The sequence below is a fragment of the Budorcas taxicolor genome, chromosome 3 (assembly GCF_023091745.1).
Source record: "Budorcas taxicolor isolate Tak-1 chromosome 3, Takin1.1, whole genome shotgun sequence".
Taxonomy (NCBI): Eukaryota; Metazoa; Chordata; class Mammalia; order Artiodactyla; family Bovidae; genus Budorcas; species Budorcas taxicolor.
In genome coordinates, this window is record NC_068912.1 from 45717790 (window position 1) to 45725205 (window position 7416).

The window sequence follows — 7416 nt, forward strand, 5'->3', positions numbered from 1 at the left end:
GATAGAATATTTGAGATATAAAAATTATGACATATGAAAATAAAACAGTCATGAACCTTCCAGCCAGCTCTGGAAGTAGTATATTACCCATTTCATGCAGGCTGTGTGTGCACTTTCCTTCAAATTCTATCCCCCTCCCAATCCCCAAAGGTAGCCAATGTCTTGAATGTGGGTTTTATGCTTATTTTACTTTTCAAGTAGTTTCTGTCATAAATATATCTATTTCTAGATTTTGAAATGTATGTCCTGTGCTGTGGTGTGCTTAATTGTTTAATCATGTCTGACTCTTTGCGACCCCATAGACTGTAGCCCACCAGGCTCTTCTGTCCATGGGGATTCTCCAGGCAAGAATACTGGAGTGGGTTGCTATGCCCTCCTCCAGGGGATCTTCCTGACCCAGGGAACGAACCCAGGTCTCCTGCATTGCAGGTGGATTCTTTAACAGCTGAGCTACCAGGGAAGCTCTTTGAAGTGTGTAACATGATTTTATTATCTTCATGGTTTGCAACTTGCTTTTCCCATTCAAGGTTATGTTTCTTAGATTCATTGTGCTGCACGTAGCTGTAGTTTGTTCATCTTCAAGACTACATGATTTTTCACTAAGTGCCTATATAGCAGTTTTTTTTTTAAATCCAGTCACTTAAGAAGGCATATTTTGATTTTTTTTCTAGTCTTTAAAATTGCTATTAAAAACATGTTGTGTGTTCAAACTTTTTCTATTTTTAAATTTCTTTCCTCTTACTGTATCAATAATTGAAAGGATGACTGCAAGTCTCTCTCTATGACTGAGGATTTATCACTTTGCTCTTGTTTCAACCATTTTTGTTGTAGACGTTTTAAAGATGCTTTACTATGTGTACACAATTTAATTATTTAATATTTCTGGTATTTGTTGTCATGTATTTGGGCCCTTTATTCCTAATTATGCTGTTTTATCCATTAAAGTATATTTTTTAAGTCTTTGATAAAACTACAGTACATTTTTAAAATTAATATTTGCCTGTTACATATTTTTCTATATTTTTTCAACTTTTCCATGTCCTTATGTTTTACTGGTGACCACTTAGAAGAGAGACTCTAAAAGTGCCTTGCTAGTTGATGTTTAGTTCATGTCTTAAATAAACTTCCCTAGAAAATGCACCCTGAGGTAAAAGCTTATGTGGTATGACTTTCCTTGGGATGCAATCCCAGAGAAGCAGGAGTGAAAGAAAAGTTTAGTCTAATAAAGAGTGTGTTTCTGAGTTGGTCACAGCTTCTGCATCACAGTTGGTTGTTAATTGTTGCATTATATCCCAGAAGAGGTATATGTAACTACTGTAACTTGAAACAGTCCAGTGCAGAGAAGGCAAAGCAAGCCGTTTATTTGTAGGATCCTTCTGTTTTCTGTATGCCCCATGCAGTAATAATGCCCTAGTTTCTGGGTCGTTGACCCAGGTATATGCTGGGGAAGCCAAAGCCTCCAGACATCCAATACAGCCCACGATGTAATGTCTTTGTCAGTTGGTGCAAAACGTAATTGTTTCTAAATTTGTGGCAATGAAGGTGGCAGTGGCAGTGTCCAGGGCTTCATAACCAAAAAAGGTGTGAGTGTTTGCTAGAACCTCTCTCTCTCTACCCCAAAACTAGAGAAGGAAGTAGCTGAGGTCTGGAGATGTGGATGGTTTCAAAAAGCTCTCAGGTACTGCAAAACCTGAGCTCCATACCATTCATCCATGGCATTGCTTGGATCAGCTTGCAGTCAATCTCGTTTGAGTGTAAGTGCCCATACTTTCTCTGAAAGCTGACAAAGTGCAAGTCCAATCTGTTTAGGAGGTAGTGAATTGTAGGAAAATGAAAAAATTCTTGCAGACTTTTAGCAAATCATAGTTATGGTCCTCACTGCTGCATCTGGTCCAGGGCTATAATTAGAGGATTTAAGGAATTCCCTGGTGGCTCAGATGGTAAAGCGTCTGCCTACAATGCAGGAGACCTGGGTTCGATCCCTGGCTCGGGAAGATTCCCTGGAGAAGGAAATGGCAATCCACTCCAGTACTCTTGCCTGGAAAATCCCATGGACGGAGGAGCTTGGTGCAGGCTACTGTCCATGGGGTCATAAAGAGTTGGGCACGACTGAGCGACTTTACAAAGGAATAAAAAGTGCAGCGAGTAATAGAAATGTAGAGAGACAGAAGATGGCATTATGCTAGGTTTAAAATATTCAAAACTTGTAAGGTTTCAGAGTTTATATCATCTCTAGTTTTTCTTATTTTCATGCCCCTCCTACTTGCTAGATATAAAATATTTTTCTTGAAATTATTTGTTCTAGTTCTGTGAAAAATATCGCTGGTAGCTTGATAGGGATTGCATTGAATTTGTAAATTGCTTTGGGTAGTATACTCATTTTCACTATATTGATTCTTCCAATCCATGAACATGGTATATTTCTCCATCTATTAGTGTCCTCTTTGATTTCTTTCATCAGTGTTTTATAGTTTTCTATATATAGGTCTTTAGTTTCTTAGGTAGATATATTCCTAAGTATTTTATTCTTTTCGTTGCAATGGTGAATGGAATTGCTTCCTTAATTTCTTTTTCTACTTTCTCATTATTAGTGTATAGGAATGCAAGGGATTTCTGAGTGTTGATTTTGTATCCTAGAACTTTACTATATTCATTGATTAGCTCTAGTAATTTTCTGGTGGAGTCTTTATGGTTTTCTATGTAGAGGATCATGACATCTGCAAACAGTGAGAGTTTTACTTCTTCTTTTCCAATTTGGATTCCTTTTATTTCTTTTTCTGCTCTGATTGCTGTGGCCAAAACTTCCAGAACTATGTTGAATAGTAGTGGTGAAAGTGGGCACCCTTGTCTTGTTCCTGACTTTAGGGGAAATGCTTTCAATTTTTCACCATTGAGGATAATGTTTGCTCTGGGTTTATCATATATAGCTTTTATTATGTTGAGGTATGTTCCTTCTATTCCTGCTTTCTGGAGAGTTTTTATCATAAATGGATGATGAATTTTGTCAAAGGCCTTCTCTGCATGTATTGAGATAATCATATGGCTTTTTTCAATTTGTTAATGTGGTGAATTACATTGATTGATTTGCAGATATTGAAGAATCCTTGCATCCCTGGGATAAAGCCCACTTGGTCATGGTGTATGATCTTTTTAATGTGTTGTTGGATTCTGATTGCTAGAATTTTGTTGAGGATTTTTGCATCTATGTTCATCAGTGATATTGGCCTGTAGTTTTCTTTTTTTGTGGCATCTTTGTCAGGTTTTGGTGTTAGGGTGATGGTGGCCTCATAGAATGAGTTTGGAAGTTTACCTTCCTCTGCAATTTTCTGGAAGAGTTTGAGTAGGATAGGTGTTAGCTCTTCTCGAAATTTTTGGTAGAATTCAGCTGTGAAGCCGTCTGGACCTGGGCTTTTGTTTGCTGGAAGATTTCTGATTACAGTTTTAATTTCTGTGCTTGTGATGGGTCTGTTAAGATTTTCTATTTCTTCCTGGTTCAGTTTTGGAAAATTGTACTTTTCTAAGAATTTGTCCATTTCTTCCACGTTGTCCATTTTATTGGCATATAATTGCTGATAGTAGTCTCTTATGATCCAAAACATTTCTCCAAAGAAGACATATGGATGGCTAACAAACACATGAAAAGATGCTCAACATCATTCATTATTAGAGAAATGCAAATCAAAACCACAATGAGGTACCACTTCACACCAGTCAGAATGTCTGCGATCCAAAAATCTGCAAGCAATAAATGCTGGAGAGGGTATGGAGAAAAGGGAACCCTCCTACACTGTTGGTGGGAATGAAAACTAGTACAGCTACTATAGAGAACAGTGTGGAGATTCCTTAAAAAATTGCAAATAGAACTGCCTTATGACCCAGCAATCCCACTGCTGGGCATACACACCCAGGAAACCAGAATTGAAAGAGACACATGTACCCCAATGTTCATCGCAGCACTGTTTATAATAGCCAGGACATGGAAACAACCTAGATGTCCATCAGCAGATGAATGGATAAGAAAGCTGTGGCACATATACACAATGGAGTATTACTCAGCCATTAAAAAGAATTCATTTGAATCAGTTCTGATAAGATGGATGAAACTGGAGCCGATTATACACAGTGAAGTAAGCCAGAAAGAAAAACACCAATACAGTATACTAACACATATATATGGAATTTAGAAAGATGGCAATGATGACCCTGTATGCAAGACAGCAAAAAAGACACAGATGTGTATAACGGGCTTTTGGACTATGAGGGAGAGGGAGAGGGTGGGATGATTTGGGAGAATGGCATTGAAACATGTATACTATCATGTAAGAATCAAATCGCCAGTCTAACATCCTTGGGGCTGGTGCACGGCGATGACCCAGAGAGATGTTATGGGGAGGGAGGTGAGAGGGGGGGTTCATGTTTGGGAACGCATGTACACCCATGGTGGATTCATGTCAATGTATGGCAAAACCAATACAGTATTGTAAAGTAAAATAAAGTAAAAATAAAAATTTAAAAAAAGAATCAAAAAAATAAATATTTTTCACTTATTATGGAATTGATCTTAACATTTACCTTGTAGTGAATACTTCTAGAATAAAAAAAAATGCATTTTAAACTTCTAAATGAAATGAGAATGGATTTGTTGTGTAATTTCTAAACTTGATTCTCTGAATAGGATTATGAAGTTAAGCCACCATACAAAATGTAGAAACAGAACAGATTGTTCTATACCCAAGAGTATGTATTTAATGCAAAAATTTTTTGAAAGTTAACTAAAAAGTTTCCTGGGTATGACTTGATGTGATGCAACTCAATATTGGGATAGAGAGAAGGATAAATATATTTTTCAAAGTTTATTAGAAGGGATTCAGTTCAGTTCAGTCGCTCAGTTGTGTCTGACTCTTTGTGACCCTATGAATCGCAGCATACCACCAGGCCTCCCTGTCCATCACCAACTCCCAGAGTTCACTCAAACTCATGTCCTTTGAGTCGGTGATACCATCCAGCCATCTCATCCTCTGTCATCCCCTTCTCCTCCTGCCACCAATCCCTCCCAGAATCAGAGTCTTCTCCAATGAGTCAACTCTTCGCATGAGGTGGACAAAGTACTGGAGTTTCAGCTTTAGCATCAGTCCTTCCAAAGAACACCCAGGACTGATCTCCTTCAGAATGGACTGGTTGGATCTCCTTGCAGTCCAAGGGACTCTCAAGAGTCTTCTCCAACGCCACAGTTCAAAAGCATCAATTCTATGGCACTCAGCTTTCTTCACAGTCCAACTCTCACATCCATACATGACCACTGGAAAAACCATAGCCTTGACTAAAGCCTGGACCTTTGTTGGCAAAGTATTGTCTCTGTTTTTTAATATGCTATCTAGGTTGGTCATAACTTTCCTTCCAAGGAGTAAGTGTCTTTTAATTTCATGGCTGCAATCAACATCTGCAGTGATTTTGAGAGGGTAGGGCATAGCATTTTATGACAAAAAGATACTCCATACATATGTGGAAATCTCCAAATTTTGGAAAGAACAGAGGAATCAGGAAACAAGGGAAAGAGACAAAAGAAGTAAAACCTTTGGAGAATTTTGTAAAGAATTCTCCACCTGCGTATATATAAAAAACAAAACACGAATTTGACAAAATACATGCGCTCCAGCCCAGATAGGGAAGCAACTTTTGTGACCATCGGCAGATAAATGGATAAAGAAGATGTGATACACACACACAGACACAAATACTACTTAGCCATAAAAGTGAATGAAATTTTGCCATTGGAAGCAACATGGAAAGACTTAGAGGGCATCATGCAAAGTGAAATAAGTCAGACAGAAAAAGACAAATACTGCATGATGTTACTTGTATGTGGAATTTAAAAAATACAGCAAACCAGTGAATATAACGAAAAAGAAGCTGAATCACAGATATAGAGAAAAAACCAGCAGTTACCAGTGGGGAGAGGAAAGGGAGAAGGGGCAATTCAAGGGTAAAGAAGTAAGTGGTATGAACTATTAGGTATAAAATAAGCAGGAAGAATATATTGTACAACATTGGGAGAATATAACGAATATCTTATAATAGCTACTGTTGTTGCTGTCGCATAGTTGAGTCTGACTCTTTGTGACCTCATGGAATGCAGCAGGCCAGGCTTCCCTGCCCTTCAACATCTCCAAGAGTTTGTGCAAACTCATATCCATTGAGTCCATGATGCCATCCAACCATCTCATCCTCTGTCATCCCCTTCTCCTCCTGCCTTCAGTCTTTCCTGGCATCTGGGTATTTTCCAATGAGTCAGCTCTTTGCAAAAGTATTGGAGCCTCAGCTTCAGCATTAGTCCTTCCAATGAATATTCTGGACTGATTTCCTTTAAGATTGACTGGTTTTATCTCCTTGCAGTCCAAGGGACTCTCAAGTCTTCTCCAACACCACGGTTCCAAAGCATCAGTTCTTCGGCGCTCAGCTCTTTTTATGGTCCAGCTCTCACATCCATGCGTGACCACCAGAAAAGCCACAGCTTTGGCTCTACTGAAATTCGTCAGCAAAGTAACGTCTCTACTTTTTAATATGCTGTCTAGGTTTGTCATTGCTTTTCTTCCAAGAAGCAAACATCTTTTAATTTCATGGCTGTGGTCACTGTCTGCAGTGATTTTGTAGCCCCAAAAATAAAGTCTGTCACTGTTTCCTTTGTTCACCCATCTATTTGCCATGGAATGATGGGACCAGATGCCAAAATTTTAGTTTTTTGAATGTTGAGTTTTAAACCAGCTTTTTCACTCCACTCTTTCAGCTTCAAGACCCTCTTTGCTTTTTGGCATGAGGGTGGTGTCCTCTGCATATCTGAGATTATTGATATTTCTCCTGACAATCTTGACTCCAGCTTGTGCTTCATCCAGCCTGGAATTTCATATGAGGTACTCTGCATATAAGTTAAATAAGCAGGGTGACAATATACAACCTTGACTTACTCCTTTCCCAACTTTGAACCAGTCTGTTTTTCCATGTCTGGTTCTAACTGCTGCTTCTTTACCTGCATACAGATTTCTCAGGAGGCAGGTAAGGTGGTCTGATATTCCCATTTCTTTAAGAATTTTCCACAGTTTGTTGTGATCCACACAGTCAAAGGCTTTAGTGTAGTCAGTGAAGCAGAAGTAGATACCTATATATAAATGGAGTATAAATTTTAAAATCATGAATCATTACATTGTACATCTGTAACTTATCTAGTGTTGTACAACTATACTTCAATTTAAAAAATAATTGAATAAAAAAAGATTTCCCTTGACACTCTCTTGATAAACATTACATGAAAGCAAGGCACAGGGTTTGTTAAAGAAAAACTTCATCTAACTACCCGAAAAGTGAAAATGAAAGTCACTCCGTCATGTCTGACAGTATAGTCCATGGAATTCTCCAGGTCAG

The 7416-nt window shown here is 38.3% G+C and overlaps 1 non-coding gene across 1 annotated transcript; it reads left to right on the plus strand.

Moving 5' to 3' along the window:
- The first annotated feature begins 1922 nt into the window (after window positions 1-1922).
- Window positions 1923-1994, plus strand: TRNAC-ACA (transfer RNA cysteine (anticodon ACA)). Its single transcript has one exon. It is a non-coding gene; the product is annotated as a tRNA-Cys (tRNA).
- Window positions 1995-7416: the final 5422 nt, after the last annotated feature.